We start from the raw sequence: 26,788 nt of genomic DNA on the forward strand, positions 1-26,788 counted from the left end.
ATTCGAATAGTCCATATTTTGTACGGAAGGCCGTTTTCCATTCGTCGCCTTCTTTTACTCGTACCAGATGATAAGCCCCCCGGAGATCTAACTTGGTGTATATGCAAGCATCCTTCACCTGGTCAAGGAGTTCAGGGATCAAAGGCAGAGGGTAATGATTTTTAACAGTTATCTGGTTCAATGCGCGGTAATCGATACAAGTTCTAAGGTCGCCTTCTTTTTTTGGCACGAAGAACAAAGCCGAGGATGCCGGGGACTTTGACGGGCGAATGAAACCATTGGCTAGGTATTGATCTAAATATTGTCTCAAATGCAGATTCTCCGGCTCAGTAAGGGCATAAATCCTGCTACAAGGGGGTTGTGCACCGGGCACCAGATTGATTTGGCAATCGTACGATCTGTGAGGAGGTAACGTGTTGGCCTGTTCCTTTTGGAAGACATCCTGAAAGTCTTGGTATTCCGGAGGTAGTTGCATGGAGACAGAGGTTACTGATGCTAGACTGATCTTCAGATTTTCTGGGTAGCAGGTTCGTGCACACTCCGGAAAGGTTATTCTCTTCGCTCGCCAATCAATTTGAGGATTATGTGTCTCTAACCAAGGGATTCCGAGAATAACCTGAAACTGTGGAGCCTTGATTACATCAAACACAACTGCCTCCCGATGGCTGTCCGGACCTACAAGAGTCACCTCAGCTGTGGAATGTGTTACCGGTCCCGAGGCAATTTCGGTACCATCAACTGTGGTGATGACATCTTTGCTGGTTTTAGGACGCAGAGGGAGGTTAATCCTGGAGACCAATTCACGATCCACATAGTTTCCTATAGCCCCACTATCGATGTATGCCTTTATTGCATGCAACCGCTTAGGCTGTTCCGGATCTATGAGGACCATTGGCACAATGAAATGCGAGGTCTGAGAGTTCGTTTTCAAGCTCGGCAAGCGGACCCCTATGCTTGTCGGACGGGGTCGTTTCCCGATACAGAGGTTTCATGGATTTTATCAGCGGCTCCTACCACCTTCCTGGGCAGCCTTGCCGGGCAATCTCGTAGAAAGTGTCCAGAGGAACCACAATAAAGACATAAGTGCATCTGCCGTCTTCTTTCACGTTCCTTTTGAGTTAAAGGTCCTTTAACTCCTCCGATTTGCATTGGCTCAGAGGCTTCAGCCACCTTGAGGTTAGCGTGGGTGTTGACTAACACCCGGGTCTCAAACTTGGACCGATCTGCTTTTCTGTTTTGCAGTCTGTGATCCAATTGGACCACTAAGTCTATATATTCTGAGCATTCTTGGGGCGGATTTACAACTTGGGCCAGGACATCTTTAAGTTCTCCGCGTAGACCTTGATAAAATAAAGTGATTCTTTTATCCTCTGGCCACCCAGTTTCCACAATTAGTCTATTAAAGGTTGCAATGTAGGAAAGGAGGTCTTTATTGCCCTGTCGCAGAGATAGAAGTTTGTCATCTAGAGCCTGCCCCTGGGAGTGACGAGCAAATAACCTTTCCATGCTTGCTTGAAATCCTTGAAAATCACGAAGAATCGGGTCATCTTGAGTTACCAGTGGAACTGACCAATCGGCAGCACTGCCGCTGAGATATGACAATACAAAGGCTACCTTGGTCAGGTCATTAGGGAAGGCCCCAGGTCTGCACAGAAATGCAAACGACATTGATTCATGAATACGGCGAATCGTTTGGGGTCCCCAGCAAAGCGTTCGGATGGGGCCAGCGGCATGTTTCCAGGTAGATTAATCTGCACCGGGTTACTGGAAAGCACAGGAGCGGGGTTCCCTCCGGAACCGGGTAAAGGAGTTTGTCCAGCTTGACCTTGCAAAAGCTGTCTAGCCAGGTCATCAGCTCTTTCCTTTGTTACAATCACTTCCCTCCTGAGAGCATTCGTCTCTTGACGAGCGGCGTGTACTTCGGCCCGTGATTCCCCCAGTAGTTGGGCCAACTGGTCAGTCTCAGAAGTTTCCATAGTGCCTGGGTGGGAATTTGCAGGAAGGCTTCGCGTTCTGTAACGCTCACCTGGCTCCCACGGAGGCGCTGGTCTGGTCTGGGTTGCTGTGGCCTCTTCAAGCGTGATGCGCAGAATTCGGACCACCGATTGAACAAGACCCCCAAATCTTGCATGTCTGGCCCGTAGGAATATCCTTCTGCAGATGAGAAAGGGGATTAACTGTCTGCTGAATAGTGTGCTTGCTCCCCCGTTTCCCCCTTCGTTCTTCTCTGACTTCCTCCAAAACCCCTGGTTAAAGCTTGTAAGAGGATTCAATTCAACACTACAGCTAAGTCAATGCCTAGTCTGGGATACTGAATGGAAACCCTTATTGATATATCTTTGTGTCCAGTTCATGAGTTCTGGATGACTACCCCTATATAACACCCCTCTCTTGGAATCCCCCTGACCCCACTGAGCCAAGAAGTAGTTCTGTTTTGCAAGTTTAAAAGGTTTATTTGAGAAAAATTAAACAATATATATATATATCACTTTTATGATAAATTAATAATTAATATCACACTTCAGAACATGAGCAGTTAACAACAATGGGTAATGTTCTACTAACAAACTGATTGGGTTACTCAGAAGTAGTATAAAGGATGAGGTAGCACGCTTGGGTATAGGAACAGAAGAATAAGGTGGTAGAGAATGCTTTATCTAGTTTTAGATGGATGCAATGTTGAATGAAAATGCAATACAGAAAATACTCAATATGATTTCAACAAAACAATGTAATCACTTTTATCTGGCAATCCACTCCCCCCCTTATGCAATGTAAGGAAATGAAGAGGAGAGCACACAGTCCTTAGAAATGAAATCAAATGTAATTCAGTTCACCCCAGCAAGCTTAGACTACAGAAGTTTGAAACACAGGCCCAAAATGCTTTTATATGTGCTGGCAATGAATTGAGGAATATGCTGAAAATGGTTTTAATTCCCTTCAGGAGGTTCAGGGTGAGTGGTATCTAGTTAATATGAGTTCAGGCTCACTCTAGCAATGATTCAGGGATGGTTCTTAAGAGGCAAACGAAATTTAGTAGTTCAGGCAAAAGCAGCTCTCTTTTTACAAGTAAAGAAATCGGGCCAAATCGAAAATCGTGGCAAAATTCGCAAATGCGTGAATCGTGATTGCGGAGAAGGTATAATGAGTAGGAATTCGGTTCTAGTCTTGTTGGAAAGGTAAGATTTTAAGCTTTCAGAGGAAAGTTAAACCAAGTTCCTAGCCCAAACGGTTACGGAGTTATGAACGATTTTGTGAAGGTTGTTTTTTGGATTTGAAATTTTAAAAGTTCAGAGCGACAGGTTACAGCTTGCAGCTAGAAAATGACAGGTGACAGCTTTGCAAAATAACAAGTGACAACTTCTAGGAGGCAGTTCTGGTTAGATTAAAATCGTTAGGATTAGATTATTTTAACTAAGAGATTGGTTCTGCACAGTTCTGCTAGGTACTCACAATATATTTTTGAAATAGGCCTTGCCACGGATATGGTCAGGTTTTGGACTGGACTCCGGTTCTGGCCTCGGCACTTCACAGTGATCTGGGTCAGCTCTGCTCTGCTGGTCTAGCCTCTCTGGATTCTGGATGTAACACTGCTTTCTGGGTACTGCTACAGGTTCTGGAGATTGATGGATTTGAAGTCGTCGGTCAGCATGCTCCGCAGCAAATGGAATTGAATGTCTCTACCTGTCCCAGCAGTCTCTTTTTATGTGTTTTGAAAGTGGGTGTGTGCCTGGGCCTAGCTAAGCCTGCCCCTTTCTACTTGTCATTGGCCCAATTCTCCCCTCTCCCATGATTGGGGGAAGGAAATGTGAGTCAGAGTGATGCTGTAGGTTTTATGGGTCAGAGGATCCTCCCCTGGTCAGTTTGCCCACAAATCTATATTTGATTCAAATACATATTGCACAGATACACAGTTGTTTAAAATTACATGCACCCATCACATATCACATGAGGTATACTCTGTTTAAACTCTGCTCTTCCTGAGGGCTTGCATTGAAAAATGGCAACTTATTTTCGATTTTAGTGGGTTATGCAACCTTGGTTCTTCATTAAAAGTTATACACATATACACAGGCTGTCCATACCTACTCCAGTAAATTCCCATATCTCTAGCTTAAACACAGAGTATGTGGTGTCAATAAATAGCGGGGTTTTGCCCCAGAACATTACACAAATTGGAGTTTGGGCTTGAATCGAAGGTACATTTTTTAAATTAAGGCTCTCAAAGTTATACATTCCTGTCATTTGATTACAAAGAGTTATCAGTGTTTCTGTAAAATATATGTTTTGCTTTCAATTCAGTTCTCAGAGTGTTGGAGTCCGCCTCCAAGACTTGGGTGGGTCAGTGACCATGCCTCTGCTGGCAGGCAGGCCTTTGTTGACAGGAAACAGTCCAAATCAACATATTCTATTCAAGTGCAAGAGCCTATTGTGTGGTCTCCAGGAGGCTGAGGTCAGCAGACCAGGGGCTCACTTTGCATTTGGTTATTATGACCATGTGATATCCTGGGCTGTGGTGTGAATCTCTTGAGGTGAGAGGGTTTCCCAGGCTTCTGGCCTCTGGGAACAGCAGGTGGCTAATTTTTGATTAAAATGCAGCCTTTGAAGTCAGCTGAGTGAAATTCCTTTGTCAGCAACTGCACTCAGTTCTCCTGTCAGAGTTTAGACCGCTAGCGCCGCCTTGAGGATTTTGTTGGTACTGCATCCATTTTTGGGATCTTTCTTGGATTAATGCATTCCAAACAGGAATGGTTCTTACATGGGGCTCCTTACAGTAAAATGGTTATGCGGAACCCCACAAAAGGGTTGAATCTTTAAAGTGGTCCGATGAGCCACGATTTCAGCAACTTTTTGACATCAGTAACAGTGGATTTTGTTAACAAAGATCTTTCTTTACACTGGTGGGTGGCAAGTTAGGTAACCATTTTGGTGTGGGCACAACTGCGTGGTTCTCCTGGATTCGGGCGCACATGTGGGCTTTTTGGCCATCTTGGATTTTCTCAGCCCACAGCACCAAATGTTGCAGCATGATAGCTCAAACGTGGGTCAGGACACCCAACAAGCTCACCTTAGGGTTTGGAAGGATGAACTCTCCATCCTGCTTCTGGTGCAGGGGCGCGCATTTGTCCAGTTACTTCACTGGTTTTCAGAATGGCGCTGGCAAATCCACTTGACTTTTCTGAGCGATACGCCGTAAGTATGAAGATGCAAAAGTTCAAGTGTGAGCCTCCTTTTATGTTGTTTTTCCTAACCTGTGATCTGTCCTTTATTTCAGGTGCAGAACAAAGGCGATGCGTTGAGGGGTTAAATTGCCGGTGGTAAAATCAGGTGAGTTAGTGATGAGGGCGACCCCTCTAAATGTCTTTATAATTCCCCAGTAATGTCTTTTGTCCTTTCCCCATAGGGGCCGGGGTGCGGTACCTGCCAAAGATGCGGCGCCGACCCGAGATGTGGAATGGTTCACCAAGAAAAGCTGGTAAGTAATATGGCTGAAAATTCGGCTTTCCTCTTGTGTTCCCTTGCTCACCTTTTGTCTCTTCTTCTCTCCCCTAGGTGCAGAGATGTGGCGACCAGTGCTGAGACCCGCGATGGAGCCGGGCGGCGTCTCGGGAACAGGTGAGTAAAGCGCGGCGCTGCAGCGAGCAACGCGGTGCTTTTAAATGGAAGTCTTCCTTCAGGAATGCTGGCGTGAAGATTCCGGATGCAGGTAAGAAGGTTGAATAAGTTCTTGGTTTTCACCTTTCTCTTCTCTTCTTTCCTTACAGGTGTTCCTGGTTCGAGGCGGGCGTCGTGGCTGGAGTCCAGGTGCAGGAGCAGACACGGTGAGCGTTCAGCTGGTGGGATGCAGAACAATGCGAAGCACGTGTGGCTGTCCGGGCGTGGCTTAAATAGCCTTGGAAGAAGTTCCAGGTGAGTATTCTTCCACAGCCCCACCCAAGTAACAAAATAGTTCCTTCAGAAAAATAGTCCCTCCTAAGCCTCATTTGGCTTGGTTCTTCATGCAGCATGGTCTGCATCAGGTGAGTGTGCAGCATGGTCTGCTTCAGGTAAGTGCACCAAACACTTCCCCTTATGAGCCTGGCGCCTATGGCGCCAGGACTGATGTCCAACATGAGCCTGGCGCCAACGGCGCCAGGACAGAGTCCAAAGAGCCCCTATAAAGGGCTGCTGAGCTTTTACCCCAGGGCGTGATGCCTGCTCCCGGGGGTGCTGGGCCAGGCCTGGTGCTCCGGGGGTAGGCATCATGACAGTCTGCAGCTAAGCTGTAAGTAATCTTCTTATGCTGTGCACCCAGTTACATAAGGGTTTGGTGCACCCTACAAATTAATAAACAAACAAACAAACAGGAGTGTTTAAAAGAAACGCATAGGTATTTTAAGTGTTGCGTTTGAGGAGGCAGCACTGACAATAAGGATACACTTATTTTTCAAGAAACTCATTCAGCTTTTATATACAGATGGGAGATACCTACACACTAGGTGATTGACGGCAACCAATCCTGTGAGCAGCTAGAAAAGGCCAGCGTAAAAAGGGTTTCAAGAGACCCAGCCAGATGCCCAGTTGCAACTGCTTTTTTGAAAGTGTCTCCCTATGAGACTTCCCCATCCTTGTGTTCCCCAGAAACAATCAAATGTCCCCCCACTGACTATCTTATTCTAATCAGAAGATTGAGAGTTCAAGTTCTCTGTGATGTAAAAAAACCTATGAAAATCAAAGGAACTGGCCTATGCATTTAAGGGGCCTTTGAACTTTCTGCAAAGCAGCCCAAAGGACAAGTAAACAAATGGACTAAGCATAAAGAATGTTCTTGGATGCAGAATAAAGAAAAAGAGATGAATTGGGTGGAAGATGTGTCGACGGAAGACAAAGGGCAAAATTAAAAATGTGCATGGGGAGAGAATGGGAGAAAGGAAAAAGAGTAAAATAAACTAAATGTTGCATGTGGATGGAGCATGAGAAAAAATGGGCTGGTGGGTTCCCAAAAGGAAGGATTTTTCCTGATTCTCGTGGTGGCCAAAATTCGCCTATTGTGTATGTTATGGAGGGCGAAACATTGCAATGATCTTTTGGCAAAAGGAGATCCCTTTATGTTTTAGATTAAGAGAGTACAAAATGGTTGAAGTCACTGTTGATTCCGTAGAAATATTTTTGATACTTCCCATGTTGAGGTAAACCCCCACACTGAAGGGGGTGACTGAGTCAGGGATGTATAGGTACACTTTATATGGGGAGGGTGGGCACTGGGTGTAGTGGTCGTGCATTGAACAGATGTCTAATACTGACCAGAGGAGGGAGTGTATGAGGATGCCAGACACTTCCCCCTCAAATTGAGCACAGATAACATAGTAGGCTGATCAATTGTTCTAGTATTGCAAATACAGAATTATAGTGTTTTTTGAAGATAAAAGAGTGGGGCGACACATATTATTGGGGTCAGAATGACTCAGGACGTGAAGGGTGCCTCAGGGATGCACATCATGAATATGTAAACATATATTCTGGAAACTGGATAGAAAATGAGTTACGCTCAATAGTAAATAATGACTCACCATTTGGTAGCGAGGCTGAACAGAATGAGAGATGATTTAAAATGGATGCCAAATAATACAAACTGGCGTTTTGAGAGCAGGTGTCAAAAGACCTGATTCATGCTTACACAGTATAAGGTATTTGGCAGCATCTTGCTGTGAAATAATTGGGTCTGGAGATTAAATTTGAAACTTGGCCAGGAAAAGCTGACATGATTGATAGTAAATCAGATAAAGGCAAGACATTTACCAATTAGTACAGATCAGCTGTGTTAGTTGGCAGCAAATAAATGAGCTCATGGGGTTTTCCACGGTATAAGATGACAATTAAAAATTGTCAGGCCCTCTAGAAGCAGATAAGGACGGTTTCTTGGCAGGAGTTAAAGGATGTGTAATTGTGTTCCGCTGGGTCTAAAATAAGCTTATTAGTCTATGTGTCAGTCAGCAAGTGGTTGCAAATAATGAACTCATGTGGGCTTTATGAGTGGCAAATAAGACAACCAATCCCAAATAGGGAGGGCTTTTATTCTGGCTGAGAGAACCAATCAGATTTGTATCCTGAAACTGCATGAAAGTATTGCATCATTGAAAAGGCCAAGCTCATTGCAGAAGTTCTGTGTGCTTCCAGTGTGTCTTTTTAAACTTGTATTTAAGATGACTGTGAACATGTACCCAGGCGTCCATTCTTCTTTTGGTCCAGTCCCAGTGTCAGGGACCACAGATGACAGAATGCTTGAGGCGATGCAGAAGGACCTTCTTTACAGCATCTACCTTACTAAGTTGGCACTCCTCATCTCAAGCTTCTCCCACAACTTCCAGTGTTAGGCAGACGACACACAACACTTTTTCAAACTTCCAGATCACTCTCTTGCACCTTCCATCATCCCTAACTGCCTATCTGTCATTGAAGCCTCATGCACTTCCAATGATCTCTGCCTTAATGCTAGAAAAATGAGATCCTTCCCATTGAGACCCTTGCTACTGCCTTCGTCCCTTCTTTCTGGCCTTCCTCCATGGGCTCAGCCCCTTCTCCTTATTCTGAAGCCAGAAACCTTGGAGTCATATTTAAATGCTCTCTCCCCTTCCTTCCTCACACTCAGGACATTGCCAAGAAGTCCCACTCTCAGCTCTTCCTTCTCAGAGGAATTGCATATTTTCTCACCTTCTGTCACGACCCGTGACCCAGAACCCCACTGGCATGGTCACATGCCAGGTAGGGTTAGGACTCGGGGTTCATTTGGGGCCCCAAGAGCCTTACATTATCACCAGGGACTCTCCTGGAGTCAGTCCTGGCACCTTTGGCGCCAGGCTCATAGTTGGAATGGGACTTGAGGGGACTACTTTTTGTGTGGAAGCCTGCAGCCAACATGGAGACACCCACACAGTCTAGTCGCCTGTGCGGTGCAGTGTTTTAGGGTTTGGTAGCCCGGACTACTTTACCTGGACTGCTTTACAGGGGTAGGCTATATAAACCACACCCAAGCTAAAGAATGTGCTTCGCATTATTCTGCAGCAAGCAACGTGATGCTCATCGTGTTCGGAGATCAGCACCCGGCGTTCCTGGAATTGCAGACCTGCAGAGGAGACAAAAGAACATCATTAGCAGTCTCAGTTTACCTGCAGCTTTCCATCTTTCGATCCCAGCTGTTCACTATCTTCCATCCGGTTGGCAGCATCTTCAGGACATCATGCATTCACCGGAACGAAGCACCTGGAGGGGAGAGAGAAAAAGGGACAATGTTACAGGTTACTAACAGCAATCACAGCAGTAACCATAACCTCCTCACCGGGCGGGCATATTTGGCCGGTTCTGCTCCGGAAATCACTGCACACCCAGAAAGACCATCGCGACCTGAAAAGGAATAAAGAATACAGGTTAGCCCAAAAAGACATTAGCACGCCACACTTCGCGCTGAAACTAACTTTCGTCATATGCTCCGCGACCATAAATCCCAGCAGGAGCCTGACCCAAGAAGCGCACCCAGCGAACCTCCGCTCACCTAAGGGGGAAACAATCAGGGAAAGACACTAATAGCACGAAAGAAAAGCAAAGGCCTTCAGAGACTGCTATAATCGAACTTACCTCCTTAAAGACACTTGAATGGGTTGGCACCAGTGAAGTTAACTCTTTCGCTACAACCCGCAGAAAACTACGCGCCCCTGCGCAGAAAGCAGGACGGAGAGCACGCCAGACATCATGACAAGATGAGGAGGGGGCCATCAGGTCGAGTCCAAGGGGCTGGTGGGAGGAAACAAAATATGTGCCTAAATCCAGTCCTAAGTCCTAAGTCCAGTCCTCCTCTGTTCTCAGGCCCACCTGCCATAGAAGACATCATCCCGAATTGAGCACATCAGTTGGGGAATCCGGCAACCAGGGCATACGGGCGTCCCCGTGGATACCAGGTGAGCGTAACACCTTCTCCCAGAAGCTCAAAGTTACCCGAGCCCTGGTTTTCTCTAGGATTGACTATTGCAATAGCCTCCTCCTGAATCTACCTTATTCCTCTCTACAACCTCTCCAGCTAATCCAGAATAGGGCAGTAAGACTTACCCTTTGCCTCAAGCCTAGGGACTGCATCTCTTCTGCCCTAAAAAGTTTTCACTGGCTACCAGTTGCTTCACGGATTAAATTTCAATCCCGCTGGTTCATTCACAAGTATGTCTGGGGCCGGGGACCACATTATCTGAAACTCTCTCTTTCTAAATATTCTCCATCTAGACCTCTGCATTCCTCTGGCACCAACTCTTTGTGTGTAAAGTGTTTTGCTAAACATAGGGCAGGAGGCTGATCACTTTCTTAAACTAGCTCCTCCCATAGAACAGCCCCACCCTTTGAGGCCTTGAGCAGGACTTTTTTAAATGTCAGAAGCTCCTCAAGACTTTCCACTTTTCCTCCTCCTTTCCTTCCTCTCTCCTCTGCTCATCCCACAATTGCTGTGATTAGTGTCCGGGCCCTTATGCATTCTTAGCGCCCTGACCTCCCACACTGAATTGCCCCCAGATTCTGTATATCCTCAGCACTTGCCTTAGCACACTCTCCGTTCTGGAGGCTCACACTTATCTTACCTTGCACTTCATCTATTGCTCGCCCATGATTACCCCAGCCCTTACCACCACTGCTCCCTCCTTTCCACGCTTGCACATTTCCGAATACTCACAAGGCATAGTAGGTTTGTTCTTTTTCCCCCTCCACAGCATTTAATATCTCTTTGTATTTAAAGCGACACATTTCCATGTCCCATCCTTGTTGACCTGTGGGTGCTTTGAAACAAAATTTACTTGCTGTATAAGGCGATAGCAAGCAAACAATAAATAAATACATTTGTCCAACATCCCTACTTAGCCTCGGGAAGTCAGGGTGCAGGTTGTAGTCCTCATTTCAATGACAAGTCTTCATAGTCAGATGCTTAAAAGCCTCTCTTTGATCTGAAGAAAGGCAATAGACTTCCACCAGTTGATACACAGTATCTCATTCTCTTGCACAATACCCATTACGAGTGGTGCTTCATATTGCCCTTCTGCCTGTAATGTTGGCCTTGCTGAACACAGCTGTCAGAAAGGAGGACAGGGTGTGTTAGTCTGAAAGTGGGAAGGCAGTTGCGGAAACTTGTGGTGTTGATGGATGCAGGTCATACCAGTCACCTGTGTGCCGATATGGAAATCTCTATATTGTTTGTTGTTGGTAACAACTGGGCAGGTTAGCTGTATGGTCAGCCACCGGACTGTGGAGTGCAAAAATAGACAGCATGGTTGTTGACAGGAGATGGCTAGGGTCTGAATCTGTTAAGTACACTAGACATTGTGGTATTCTGTAGGAGGGTGGGAGGTTTATGGATGCAAGATTTTAGTAGTGAGGAGTTAGTTCTGGTATGAAGGAGGATGGAGAGTGGGAGGAGTGTGTGGGCATTGTTGCTTCCTGGCTCTTGGTTGTGGATTTCACTGAGACTCTGTTTAATGAGATTTGCAATTGCTTATTACAAAGTAGCACAAGTTTCTGGCGCACAGTTTGCAGTTGGTTGCTGTTATATTTAGTTTCTTTCAAAGTGGTTGAATTAAAAGCCAAGTATTGGGCTGTTTTCTGAAAGTCAGGTAGTTCACTTCCAGGAGCAGAGCTGTGGGTATGGTGTGCCACAGGTTTGTGACCAGAACTAAACAAGAGGATCCTCCTTGCTGTTTCTTGTTGAAGATGGGGACTAGTTCTAGTGCAGCATTTCTGGATGTTAGTGTTCTGCAGGGTGTGTAGTGTTGTAATTTCTTTCTGAAGAATGGGCAATGCACAAGGTTTTAAAATCGACCCTTTTTTTGGGTTAATGGGTTGTCAATGGACGATACTTGATGCTGGTGTGATATGTTCAAACTGATTTATTCTGAGAAGTTTTCTTGCTGCTGCATTTTAAAATCATTGAGGTTTCCTCATTAGGTAATCAAGGTTTTCAGGATAGAGGCTGTTGGCCTAGCCTAGTTTGGATAGTATTAGAGAAATGATGGCTATGGTCCTGCCGGTGAATGCTAAATACGGTAAGATGCAACGCAGCATGCACAGCAGGGAGAAGCAGCTTCTGGTGAGGGCTCTCACCTGTAGATCAACAGGGAGGGTGTTGTCCATTGTGGTTCCAAAATTGAATACTGTGGTTGATGGGATTGGAGAAGCGCCAAGGGATTGTTGTGGAGTTATGACCTGTAGGATTGCAGAGCATCAGTTATGTTGCACTGGGGTTGAATTCTAGTCTGTTTGCTGTCATCCATGGGTTCACCTGTGCAAGGCACTTTTTAATGTCTGGAGCATTTGGTGATGGATAAGTACACAAATGTGTTGGTCATTTTTGTGTCATCTACATAGTTGTAGTAGGATTTCTAGATGTACTGATAAGGTCTAGCAGGGGTGTCATGTAGATGTTGAAAAGCAGAGCTGAGAGTGTGGACCCTTGGGGTATTCTGCGGGTAAGTGAGAGAGGCAGGTAATTGTAGGGGCTGAGATTGTGGTTTCTGTTCTACCAGGGAGGAAGCAGGTGATCCAGTGTACAGCTGGTTCTTTAATACCAACATCTTCCAATATTTTTAGGAGAATCTCGTGACTGATGGTGGAAAAAGCACCTGAGATGTCTAGCAAGATGAGGGCACTCTCTGAGTTCTCATCCACATTGTTTTAAGTGTATCCCAGATGGAGCATGGAGCTGATTCTGTACTCCTTGAAGGTCTCAATCCATCCTGTGTCTCTTTCAGGAAGCAGTTGGTTTCGATGAAATCCCAGAGTTGATCATATACTCATTTTCCCAGAGTTTTCCAGATGAAAGGGGTGTTTGGAAAAGGGCAATGTCTGGCTGGGTCATATGCGTCAATGCTGGGGCTTTTTTACGCAGAGGTCTGATGTATGCAGATTTCAACTCAGCTGGAACTCTTCTTGTGCTCATGGAGTCATTGAGGAAGGATGGCGTTAAGTCTCGAGATTCCAAGATGGATTTGTAAAGAATTGGTGGGCATGGATCCTCGAGAGATCCTGATGGGTTGCATGAGGGCCCCTGCTAACAGAAGGTGAAAGCATGATGAGGGGATCATCTGTGTATAACAACATTTTGCCCTCTGATCCTGGATGCAACTGAAATCCATGAAATAGTTTATCTCTGAACAAATAGTCTGCTTGTTGTTCCATTACTTAGAGACAGTGACCAGTTATCAGTTATTATTTGTTTCGGGAGGATAGCTCAGGGGCAACGCGCTCACCTTGGAAGCAAGACGTCACAGAGCAACACAGGTTTGATTCCGGGTCCACGCTTAGAATCGTCTGGGTATTAAGCCTGTTATAAATAACCAATCATATGATATCATATCACACCATGACTGCTTTTGAGAGGCCTGTTTAGAGCCACTATCCCTTATGAAATTCAGACCAAAACCAATCTTGCCCAAAGTCCAAAACATGATCTTACGTGCTGTTACTGCTAAAGACCCATCAATCTCTTGAATCAGAGCTGCATGTGGTCAGGAAATACTTACCCTTATTGATCTACCAGGCATGAAACTGCGTTAGTTGTAGTATTGAAGGACTGGTATTTCCCCCAGGAACCTATATGACAGGAACATGACCAGGACTTTGATTAAAGATGTTTGTGTGGTTGGGGGTAAAAGTATGTCTTTCCCTTTGTGGGCACTGATATCGTTGGGTGTTCCAGATCTCGGTGTGAGCCTGTCCACTTTTTTACATTTGATAGATATATACAACATGTACCCTGCAGTTTTCCAACCACCCCTCTTCAAGTTCTCTGTAGGGTAAACCATTGAGACCTGGGCTCTTCTCTCCTGGCAAGTGGTCTATGACTGTTGCAACGTTTGCTGCAATTACACGTCCTTTACATCTTCAACTTGTGCCCCACTCAGCAGTGTAGAGGGATCATTGTGCATAACATTATGAAATTCTCTTTATTGCTCATTCTAAAGAATGCATAGATATTCATATGCAAAATTATCTAGCACTGGATCTTTCATAGAGTCACAGTCTGTTCAATATACCCTGCTTTGGACAGGCCTGAAATCCTCCCAAATACAGAATGCTACCACTGCCTCTTTCATGGATATGTATGTATGCATTGCAGTGTGTATTAAATAAATAAATTCCATATGGGATCATGAGAGGACGGACACATGGCACATATTATTGGGAATCCCAGTCTCAGAGTGCATTCTTCACTTTCCTTTGATGATATCGAAAGCAGGCAATGCACATCCGGGGCCTCCCTGTACAGGAAGGGCCTGACTGAAGAACCAAGGCGTTCAGGGAATCAAGGGACATCAAATAGAAAATGTCAAGTCAAGGCAGCAGATGTGTTCACTGAAGATTCGGTCATCAGAACACACTTCATAGAGCTCCCATTAGAGGTATATTTAAAAACAGCTTCCAAAAATCAGTCAGAAGTCACATGTCACACGTCCGAATCATAAGAAATTGCAATGGCTACTGCTTGAAACTACACTCCTGAAAATGCTGGGTGCTTTCCCTTCCTCCTCCCTCCCCCTCCACTAACCTGCTGGAGTGGAGCTTTGTGCTCCTGTTCCGGCGCGCCTCCCATCCGCGGCCACCACCATGGAAGTGGAAAAGGGACTAAATCCCTTTTCCTATGGCTGCAGCCATCTTTTTTTTCCCGAGAGATTGGGTTCGCACAATAGCGAGGAGACCCTCTCCCGAGGAAAAAAAACCTTTTGCACCCCAGGGTGTGAATAGCAATTCCACCCGAGCTTGGGGTCGTAAGGGCCGGTACCGGCCCACAGCCCTTGCCAAGGATCAGGCTGACCATTTGTTACCGACCCTGTACTCCCCCAGGCTGGGTCATGATTGCTACATTAGCACAGGGAAAAATCACAACTTTTCCATGTAACACTCCGGTTTTGCACATTAAGAAACCAAAGGGGATGTGTGGCGTTTTGTGCAAGAATTACGAGCAGTAAATGTAGTTGTTTAGCCCATATTCGCAATAGTCCCCAATTCAGCAACCATATTATCATGTACTCTCAAACTGTCATTATTTACCAATCAGTATAAGATGTGCTACTTTGTCGAAGGCGTGGGTAGGCCTGGGACGCTGCACGTGGCGCACACAGAAAGAGACGGACATGGAGCGATGATAACAACGTCCTTCTTTATTTTCTCCTTACAGAATCTGCCTGGTCCCACCTCCCGCCACCCGTCACATCCCATTCCCCTTCCATCACTTCACTTCCCCAATGACCCGCCCCCCATACCTACGGAAACGTCAACGTGACATACTTAATACACATTTTCCCTGGGCTTGGGGTTAATGTATCCTTAGCAGACTAAGGTCCCGGTGTCCCTGGGCTGGGTGTCAATGCATCCTAAGCAGACTAAGGTCCGGCTGTCCCTGGACTGGAGCTAAACGCATCCTAAGCAGACCAGGTTCCCACTGTCATTCGGCTGGCGGTCAATGTGTCCTAGGCAGTCTAACATCCTGCTGTCCATGGACTGGAGGTTATTACATCCAAAGCAGACTACGGTACTGGGTCCCTGGATTGGAGTTCAATGCATCCTAAGCAGACTAAGGTCCTGCTGTGCCTGGGATGCAGGTCAATGAATCCTAAACATACCAAGATCCTGCTGTCCCTTGGCTAGAGGTCAATGCATCATAAGCAGGCTTAGGTCCTGCTGCCCCTTGGCGGCAGGTCAAGGTTTCTAAGCAGACTAAGATCCTGATGTCTCTGGGTTGGAGGTCAATGCATCCTAAGCATACTAAGGTTCTGCTGTTCCTGGGCTGTAGGTCAATGAATCCTAAGCAGACTAAGATCCTGCTTTGCCTGGGCTGGAGACCAATGCTTCCTAAGGAGACTAAGTGTGTGCTTTGCCTGGGATGGAAGTCAATGCTTCCTTAGCAGAACAGGGTCCCGCTGTCGATTGGCTGGAGGTCAATACTTCTGAAGGCACACCCCTGTACGCTCACGCCAGAAGGCATACAACCTGTTAGGGAAAAAAGGCCAAGAGATTTCTTTCAAGGATATGGTTTGGTGGTCTGAGGTCTCCTCCCTTGGCACATTGCACGTCTATCTATGGAAATCACCTCACTCCTAATTCCTTCCCAACATTTTCCCTTTCCACCCACCCTTCTTTATCATTTTCAAGGTGAGAGGGAGGGACAACGATTGTGTGGAACCGTCTGTCTACTTCCTCTCCATAGGGTATGGGGTTCATGCAGGGATTAGGGTAGTCAGTTTGTATTTCTGTTTCTTTTGTATTATGAGGGACTTTTTAAATGCCAATTGAAACCATCATCGTTGCGCTATTAGGCAGTGCTGTGGCACAACATCAGATTCTCACTTGGCCCATGCAGTACAAAGTACTCTTTTTTTCATGATTCCGAGAGATTCATTTTACCACTGGTTATTCCTACTTCTAGTTATATTTGTACTTTTCACTGTTTTTTGAAGACAGGACATAAGATTGTGAAATAACTCCGGACATTTTACATCAACCGGAGCAGCAGTTCATCCATTAAGTAGTTGTGTGCCTGTAACAGCGTCCATTTTTTTTTTTTTTATACTACGTGCCAGTTGTACATTAGCGACAGGACTTTTTCCTTGTAGGATCTTTCCCAAAGGGATGGTAAACTTAACCACATGATCATCTGACCATGTGACTGGTAAATTGTTCTAATGGCACAACGTTTTCCCTCTGAACATTACTATTTCCAGACAATGTCCAACTACATGAGATGCCATTTCCGTCAGTAGCAAGAGACCGTGGGAGTGCATAATGTCCTTAAGCTGGATACATTCCAAGTGATCTGGTACATTGTACCATACGTTGAGGTTACCCAAGATAACTATATTTGAGCAATGGAGTGCTTTAGTTCCAAGATACACGTTTAGGTCGTGTAAAAAGGACCTGGATTGACCCGGGGGTCTGTAACAAAGTACTAAATGATAGGAATCATTGTGAGATGGAGACAAAATAAAAGTAAGAAGATCAAAGTTTGTATTCAGGAACGTGTTTGAAAATGACCTATGTCCAAAGATGATCTTGCGATACTGACAACCGCTTCTCCCCTCATGAGCTCTCTGTTTGCGCACTTAATCTGATCATTTTCTGGAACTAGCAGACAAAAGTGTACCACAGAGGTAGCTTTAAACCAAGATTCAGTTATGAATAAAATATCCAAATTCAGTGAGCTAATGATGTCGTTGAGTGCAACAGCATTCTATATGGCAGATCTGGCATTGATCAATGCCCCCTGCAGGGTGTGCGATGCACTTGACGACAGCTAACACAGAAAATTGTGATAGTGCGGAAATTCGTGTATTTAGGAGTGTGGTGTGTTGTACTGGGGAACCATCTTCTCTGCAGAACCCCTGCCTTTTCCATCGTGACATCCCAGCATGCTCTGTTGTAGTGACGTATGCCGAGTGTGAATAAATGGTCACATGGCACTTTTTTGAGGTGCGTAGCACCTCGATCAGTAATATAGGCTCTGCTGCTTGTGCTGAGTAGTGCATGGGTAATTTCTTCATTAGTAGTGTTTCATAGTCTCCTCCTTTCAGGTGCACTACTGCTGCATTCGTATGTCTTTGGCCTGTGTCCTGGTCAAACATTGCTGACCCGTCAATAAAATGTACTTTACTCTCCTCTAGTGGACTCTCCTTTGCTTTGGTGATGTCACCCTCTTCGCCTTCATATGTGGCGCTGTCGTGTTCTTGCAAGTCTTCGTCAGTGCACACTTCCGTTAGGAACTTGGCAGGATATACTGTCTTGAATCGCACTAGATGAATGTTTGGGCTGGAGATGATAATCTTGTAGGCTGATGCTCTTTGGGTGGTCAGGGTGGACTTCGATCTTTCCAAGATCGTAAACACTGAGTGCTCCACATACAATATTACTGAGCATCCCATCACAATTATGGAGCTTTTTTCAATGGCGGAGGCAGCAGCAGTGAGAGATTGTTTGCATGTGAGTGGCCCTTGCATAACTGAATGCATGGTACTGCTGTAGTAGACCAATGGCTTGTGCCCATTGTACTTTTCTGTGGTAGGACGGCAGCCATGAATGTGCCATTTGAGTGGGAACAGATATAGAATTCTTATGTGTAATCTGGGGTGGCAAAAATTGGGGCTCTGGAAATCACTTCTTTTATGTTTGCCTTTATGTGCCTCCTTGAGACCCTGTAAGAGCGGACTCGTATATGGTGTATAGTCCAGAATCCATGCCCTGCAATAATTGCCTAACCCGAGGACTTTCGGGATGTTCATTAATGTTACAGGTTTTGGTGTGGTGCGCACAGTGACTGCTCTGTCTGGTATTATCCTCTTGCCATCTTCTGAGATGAGCTGTCACAGGTAAAGCACCTCGAGCTGGCAATACTGGAGTTTGGCCTTGTCTACCTTGTACCCCTTGCAGGCCAACAGTTGTAGGATGGTGATGGAATCTTTGTGACAGCTCCCTGTCACTGCAAACTAATAAGTGATCTACCTACTGTATGAATGTGCTGGGCACATGGATATTGCCTAATAACATGTAATATCCTGTTGAATATGCTTGGGCTCTCGCAATACCCTCGGGGCAAAAGAGTATGCTCATAGTGCTTTTAGCCATGTGTGAATTCTGTGAGGTACTGACAGTCGGGGTTCAAGGATATTGAAAATAAGGTGTTTTTTAAGTCATTCACTGAGAAGAGTGTTGCTTCTTTGGGGATGAACGCATTTCTAATAATTCTTGACATATCCTGTTTACTTTCTATCAGCTAATGAATATCACTGACGTCGCTCGCGCATGCGCGAGTGACGTCATAGGACCCATAAACATCATCTCTGACGCCGCCCGCGCATGCGTGGGTGACGTCATCACTTCTGACGCCGCTCGCGCATGCGCGGGTGATGTCATAGGACCCACACTTCATATATAAACAGAGGCGCAACAGAGGCAGTCGGAAAGCTCCGCTTCCTGACTGCTTCTCGGTTACAGTCGCCTACAAAAATAAGGTAATATGGATGCCCCCCCTTTTTTTTCATCACACACTTCAATTTACTATCTTAATTTTTGACATGCACTTTCTCAACTCCTTTAGGAGTCGGATTCTGACCTTTCATCACTTGAGACTTGGCTGTCTCCACTGTACTGATTACACCGGGGAGATTACCATCTCCCAGACCTGGCACCTATCTTCTCTTTCCCAGACTGTGGAAGAAGGGTGAGTCCTTCTCTTTTACTCCTTTCGAAAAAAAGACCTTTAGACTCACACAGCCTAAGTGAGTTTGTTCATTTTTAAACTTTAACCTGCTATCCTTTCGTTTATCAAGATGGGCTCTGATTTAATACACCTTTTTTCAAAAAAATGACGTGTTTGATTAATAGATGGTTTAGATTAAGGTATCTTTAGACAACCTACAACATAATCATCCGAGATTAACCGTAGGTTTAGAATAATGAAACACTGTTTTGTTTAAATTAAGCTCTACCTGGACAAGTGAAGCGACTTGAGGGAATATGAGTTCTTTTACTATTAAGGTATGAAATCTTTTGGACGAGACTGAATCATTTTCTATATATGTTTTTTGTAGATGCTTGTGATTTTGAAACTTAAGCCCCTGATGAATAGAGAATGTTATCTCGAAACGCGTTGGGCAACTAGAAAAAATCAATAAATCAGAGAAGAACATCTTTCTCTAAAGAAAACGACTCCTGGAATTTTTCCTCTTTTGGAATCTCTACATATTGGAACTCTGAATCTTAAAGAGACATTAAATTGTATCATTGACTGATTCTTTAAAAATCTCTTTTTTCGTTTAATCCATTTAGGCCATATGCCTGATTGAAAGTGTGCAGGGGACGCAGTTATCCATAATTTGGATTTCTTTTGTTCTATAGAGGACGCCAGTCTCCACATGGAGCGCCCAAATTTAGCAGGTAACCTAGCTGCTCCTCACTCCACCTGCCTCTCCCCACACAGGGCAGAGTTGGTTTCAACACCCCAGTTGATAGACTTTTTCTAAACACTTACCTGCCCTTCCTTTTGACTTTATGGGTGCACCCGCTCAACTCTCTTCCTTGATCCAGCCAGATTGACTTCTCGTGTTCTGCCTTCCAATGCACTAGACTTCTGCAACTTGCCTAATCGACTTTGGCTCCAAGGTACTTATTTTGCCCTACTTTTTCAAGTACTAGACTCAAATTGCCCTCACCAGCATTAATTGTGTTTTTTCCATTTGTTCAGGGATCCAGCCCCAGCAACATCTCACACTTTTTGAGACATTCCGGGAGGACCCCTGCCTCCACCAGGGCACCCCTCCCACACCAGGCCTTGCCCACATCTCAGCCTGGAATCCGCTCCCGGACTTCCACTGCACCACCTGCTAAGCCGCTACTCTGTCACAGCTAACAACAAGTGGTGCTTCCAGTTTTAGGTGAGTCACTTTGGTTTCTGGAATGGTACAGGCTCTGTTACCCTGTGTATATATTTACCACTTATCCCTTCAAGCACCAAGCTGCTTTTTTAACACACTGTTCATTCTTTTACTTGTCCCTTACACAGAGTGATCTGACTTTCATGGCTCCAGAAGAAGGCTCCCATCATCTCAGCCGAAACGTCCGCAGTACCTATGCCCACCTCCCTGGGCACCTACCAATGTCTGCACCTACACTTCTAACATCATATTTAGACGTAGACCTTTCACGAGGTCATATTACAGCCAGGCAAAGGAGACCCTTAACCAAGGTCTCCCGTTCTAAAAAACTCTTTTTAGGCTCTGTGTTTATTGTTTATTTAATTTGCTTTCATGGTTCTGTCACACCACTTGTCAGGCAACTTATGTATACCTACTGATGAGTTGTGTTTTACATGTGTATGCTCAGTCACAATGCTTTGAAATGTTCATGTTTGTGTATCTCATTCTGGGTACAACTGTTTATATGACTAATTGTTCTCAAACAAGTTTAACAATCAGCTAAATAATAAAAAGCTGTGTAAATACATCTGAATGTGCATGTGTTTCCACAAATAGCTTTCCAATGGGACCAATGACTAGCGCCCCATTTAGATTTACCTTCACAAGGGTTTGAACTAACTTGCATTCAATTATTGCGAAGATTTACATTTCAGAGGGTAGGACTACCCCCCAGTTACAGCGTCCCTGGGTAGGAGGTCTATGATTGTAAACAGACTACAGTACTGATCTCCCTGGACTGGAGGTCAATGTATACTAAGCAGACGATGGTCCTGCTGTCACTGGACTGGAGATCAATGAATCCTTTGCAGATTACGGGCCTGCTGTCCCTGGAATGGAGATTAATGCATCCTAAACAGACTACAGTCCAGCTGTCCCTGGACTGGAGGTCAATGGATCATAAGCAGACTAAGGTCCCACTCTCCATGGACTGCACTTCAGTGTGTCCTAAGCAGTCTAAAGTCCTGCCTTCCCTTGACTGGATGTCATTATGTCTTAAGCAGACTACACTACTGATGTCCCTGGAATGGAGGTCATTGTATTCTAAGCAAACTAAGGTCCTGCTGTCTCTGGGCTGGGGTTCAAAGCATCCTAAGCAAACTAAGGTCCTGAGTTCCCTGGGCTGTAGGTCAATGCATCCTAAGCAGATTAAGGTCTTGCTGTCCCTTGACTGTAGGTTGATACATCTTAATCAGACCAAGGTCCTGCTGTCCCTGGGCTGAAGGTCAATGCATCCAAAGGAGACCAACATCCTGCTGTCCCTGGGCTAGAGGTCAATTTGTCCTAACAGACTAAAGTCCTGCTGTCCCTGAGTTGGAGGTCAATGCTTTCTTAATAGATTAAGACCCTGCTGTCCCTGGGCTGGAGGTCAATGCATCCTAAGCAATATAAGGTCCCACTGTCCCTGGGCTGTAGGTCAATTGATCCTTAGCTGACTAAGGTCCTGAGTTCTCTGGGCCAGAGGTCAGTGTCTCCTAAACAGACCAAGATCCTGCTGTACCTGGGACAGACTTCACTGCGTCCTCAGTAATCTAAGGTCCTGTGGTTTCTGGACTGGGGGTCAATGCATCTTAAGCAGACATAGGTCATGTGCTATCCCTGCATTGGAGTTAAATGCATCCTAAACCCACTAAGCTCCTACTGTCCCTGGGTTAGAGGTCAATGCGTTATAAGCAGGCTAAGGTACTATTGCCCGTGGACTGCACGTCAATGCATCCTTAGCAGAGTAAGGTCCTGCTGTCCCAGGGTTGGAGGTCAATGCGTTATAAGTAGGCTAAGGTCCTACTGTCCCTGGGTACGGGGTCAATGCGTTATAAGCAGGCTAAGGTCCTACTGTCCCTGGGCTGCAGTTCATTGCATCCTAAGCAGACTAAGGTTCTGCTGTTCCTGGGTTGTAGGTCAATGTGTTATATGCAAGCTAAGGTCCTACTGTCCATGGGTTGGAAGTCAATGCGTTATAAGCAGGCTAAGGTCGTACTGTCCCTGGGCTGCAGGTCAATGCATCCTGAGCAGACTAATTTCCCCATGTCTCCGGGCTGGTGGTCAATGTTTCCTAAGCAGACCAAGGTCCTGTAGGCCCTGGGCTGAAGTCAACGCTTCCTTATCTGAGAAGGGTTCCGCTGTCAATAAGCTGGAGGTCATTGCATCCTAAGCAGACTGCGATACTGATGTCGCTGGACTGGAGGTTATTGTATCCTAAGCAGACTAATGTCCTGCTGTCACTGGGCTAGAGGTCAATGCACCCTAAGCAGACTAAGCTCTGGCTGTCAATGGATTGGAGCTCATTGCATACTAAGAAGATTAATGTCCTGCTGTCCCTAGGCTGAAGTACAAATCTTCCTAAAGCAGGCTTAGGTCCTGCTGTCCCTGGGCTGCAGGTCGATTTATCCTGAGAAGGCTAAGGTTCCACTGTCCCTGGACTGGAGATCAATTCATCCTTAGCAGACTAAGGTACTGTTGTCTCTGGGCTGGAGGTAAATGCATCCTTAGTAGACTAAGGTCCTGCTTTTCCTGCATTGGAGGTCAAAGCATCCTAAGCAGACTAACGTCACCTCTCCCTGGGCTGGAGCTCAATGCATTCTAAGCAGACTAAGGTCCTACTGTCCCTGGTTTTGAGGCCAATGCGTTATAAGCAGACTAAGGTCCTACTGTCCCTGGGCTGGAGGACAATGCATCCTAAGAAGACTAAGGTCCTACTGTCCCTGGGCTGGCGGTCAATGTTTCCTAAGAAGACCAAGGTGCTGCTGACCCTGGGCTGAAGTCAACACTTCCTTAGCTGATAAGGCTCCAGCTGTCAATGAGCTGGAGGTCAATTCGTCCTAAGCAATCTATGGGCCCGTTGCCCTGGACAGTAGATAATTACATCCTAAGCGGAATGCAATATTGATGTCGCTGGACTGGAGGTCATTGTCTCCTAAGTAGACTAAAGTCCTGCTGTCACTGGGCTAGAGGTCAATGCATCCAAAGCAGAATAAGGTCCTGCTGTCACTGGGCTGGAGGTTAATGCAACCTAAGCAGACTAAGCTCCTGCTGTCACTGGGTTGAAGCTCATTGAACACTAAGAAGATTAATGTCCTGCTGCCCCTGAGCTGAAGGTCAAAGCTTGCTAAGCAGGCTTAGGTCCTGCTGTCCCTGGACTGGAGGTAATTGCATACTAAGTAGACTACGGTCCTGGTGTCTGTGGGCTGGGGGTTAATGCATCCTAAGCAGACTAAGATCCTGTTGTCCCTGGGCTGGGGTTCAATGCATTCTAAGCAGACTAAGGTCACGCTGTCGCTGAGCAGCAGGTCGACGCATCCTGGGCAGACTAAGGTCCTGATGTCCCTCGTCTATAGGTCAATGCATCCTAAGCAGACCAAACTCTGGCTGCCACTGGGTCGACAGTCATTGCATACTAAGCAGAATAATGTCTCGCTGTCCCTGGGCTGAAGGTCAATGCTTCCTAAGCAGGCTTAAGTCCTGCTGTCCCTGGGCTGCAGGTCGATGTATCCTGAGCAGGCTAAGTTCCCACTGTCCCTGGACTGGGGTTCAAAGCATCATAAGCAGACTAAGGTCCTACAGTCCCAGGGCTGCAGGTCAATGCATCATAAGCAGACTAAGGTCAGCTCTACCTGGGATCGAGCTCAAAGCATCCTAAGCTGACTGAGGTCCTGCTGTCCCTGTGTTGGAGCTCAATGCATCATAAACAGACTAAGGTGCTGCTGTCCCTGGGCTGCAGGTCAATGCTTGCTAAGCCGTCCAAGGTCCTGCTGTCCCTGGGCTGGAGTTCACTGCTTCCTAAGCAGGCTAAGGTCCTGCTGTCCTTGGACTGGAGGTCAATTCACCCTTAGCAGATTAAGTTCCTGATGTCTCTGAGCTGGAGGTCAATGAATCCTAAGCAGAATAAGGTTCTGTTATCCCTGGGCTGGAGGTCAATGCATCCTAAGCAGACCAAGATCCCACTGTCCCTGGGCTAGAGGTCAATGCGTCCTAGGCAATCTAAGGTTCCTTGGTCCCTGGCCTAGGGGTCAATACATCCTAATGTTGGGATGGAAATGAGTCTGTCCCACCCCTCCAGGCAGTTTAGAGTGAGGCAAATCCCAAAGACAGCCACGAGACGTGCTAGAGGAGAAAGAGCCGTGTTAAAGAAACCCAGTTCGACAACCATATCACGGTCATTATAGATACATAGACTTAGTGCACGCATATAAAGGGATGCCATTTTGGTGCAACGTCCTTTTGTCGCGGGATGTTTTTTCACTGGGTTTTTTAACGCGATATTTTTTCTCCAAAAAACCCATCGCATTTTTTCGAACCCCCCCCTCACAAAAAAAAATGCGATTGGTTTTAAAAAAAAAAAATTGCGGTAAAAAACCCAGCGAAAAAACATCCAGCGATGAAATGACATGGAACCGCCATTTTATAGTTATGGAAGACACATGCAACCCTACATGGCTGCGTGGTAAACGTAGGCCCGAAGGGGAAATATAAGCAGGCCCAACCACTGAGGACTGATGGACCCGCGCTGCTAATTCCCACAGAAACTTCCTTTTATCCCCGGACTGTTGCAATTATTTAGTATCGCAATGAGGAATGCGCCTGCAAGGCCATGAGATTGCACCTGTCTCCTCGCAAAGCCATATCATCACAACCAGGCCAACTGCAGACCTCTAACCCCCACCCAGCCCACCTGGAATATAAGCACCCACCACTGACCAAGTCCAAGAACCCCTGCATTCCATGATAGTGAGTGACACCAGCTAGCCAGCAATAATACCAATAGTCATAAAAGATCTGAGCATGCATGACAATGTCACCTTTTCCCATAACTACACCCTTTGCAGTACGAGATACAGTGAGGGACTAAATTATAGATCAACACAAGGGTGGAAACCTTTGGTGCAGTGGAGTGAGCTAGAGACAGAGCACAGAATATGTGGGTCAGCCTGGTTGTATTTCTCCCCTCCGCCCTGGTGCCAGTCCTCCCAGGTGCATGCCATAATGATGTAGTTGTACATATGGCAGAGGCAAGAACCAATCATAGCCTGGCATCCCCTATGGAGCAGGACCATTTACACTGTCTTACCAATCTGCTGTGCAGGTTTAGACCCTATAGATGATGTCCTCCATGATGCTGTGGACTCTTATAACTTACTGATGATGACAATTCAAGCAAAACGTTCTCGAGCAGCAGAGTCCTCAGCTGACCCCTTTACTTGGTGCACAATTAAACCTTGTTATCCTTGCAAGCAATCTCTTGTCCTTTTTTTCCTAGAGGATTGTATTCTTTCTGGCGTGAGAGTAACAGGGACTTGCCTTCACTAAGCAGACTAAGGTCCTGCTGTCCCTGCATTGGAGGTCATTGCATACTAAGCAGACTAATGTCCTGTCCTAGGCCTGGAGGCCAATGCATCCTAAGCAGACTAAGGTCACGTTATCCCTGGGCTGGAGGTCAATGCATCCTCCTACAGTCTCAGGGCTGAGGGTCATTGCATCATAGACAGACTAAGGTCAGCTCTCCCTGTGCTAGAGTTCAATGCATCCTAAGCAGACTAAGGTCCTGCTGTCCCTGCATTGGAGGTCATTGCATACTAAGCAGACTAATGTCCTGTCCTAGGCCTGGAGGCCAATGCATCCTAAGCAGACTAAGGTCAGGTTATCCCTGGGCTGGAGGTCAATGCATTCTCCTACAGTCTCAGGGCTGGGGGTCATTGCATCATAGACAGACTAAGGTCAGCTCTCCCTGTGCTAGAGTTCAATGCATCCTAAGCAGACTAAGGTCCTGCTGTCCCTGGGTTGGAGGTCAATACATCATAGGCAGGCTAAGGTCCTGCTGTCCCTGGGTTGGAGGTCAATACATCATAGGCAGGCTAAGGTCCTGCTGTCCCTGGACTGGAGGTCAATGCATCCTAAGCAGACAAAGTTCCCTGGGCTGGCGGTCGTTGCTTCATAAGAAGACCAGGGTCCTGCTTTCCCTGGGCTGGAGGTCGAAGCTTCCTAAGCAGTTTAAGGTCCTGCTGTCCTTGGGCTGGAAGTCAATGCTCCCCTAACTGATGAGGGTCCCGCTGTCAATGAGCTGGAGGTCAATACGTCATAAGCAGACTAAGGCCCTGCTGTCCCTGGACTGGAGGTCATTGCATCCTAAGCAGACTGTGATACTGATGTCGCTGGACTGGAGGTCGATGCATCCTAAGCAGACTTTTGTCCTGCTGTCCCTGGGCTGGAGCTCATTGCATACTAAGCAGGGTAATGTCCTGCAGTCCCTAGACTGAAGGTCAATGCATCCTGAGCAGATTATGGCTCTGCTGCCCCTGCACTGGAAGTCAATGCGTCCTAAACAGACCAAG

The sequence above is a fragment of the Ambystoma mexicanum genome, chromosome 10 (genome assembly GCF_040938575.1).
Source record: "Ambystoma mexicanum isolate Mex_15411 chromosome 10, UKY_AmexF1_1, whole genome shotgun sequence".
Lineage (NCBI taxonomy): Eukaryota > Metazoa > Chordata > Amphibia > Caudata > Ambystomatidae > Ambystoma > Ambystoma mexicanum.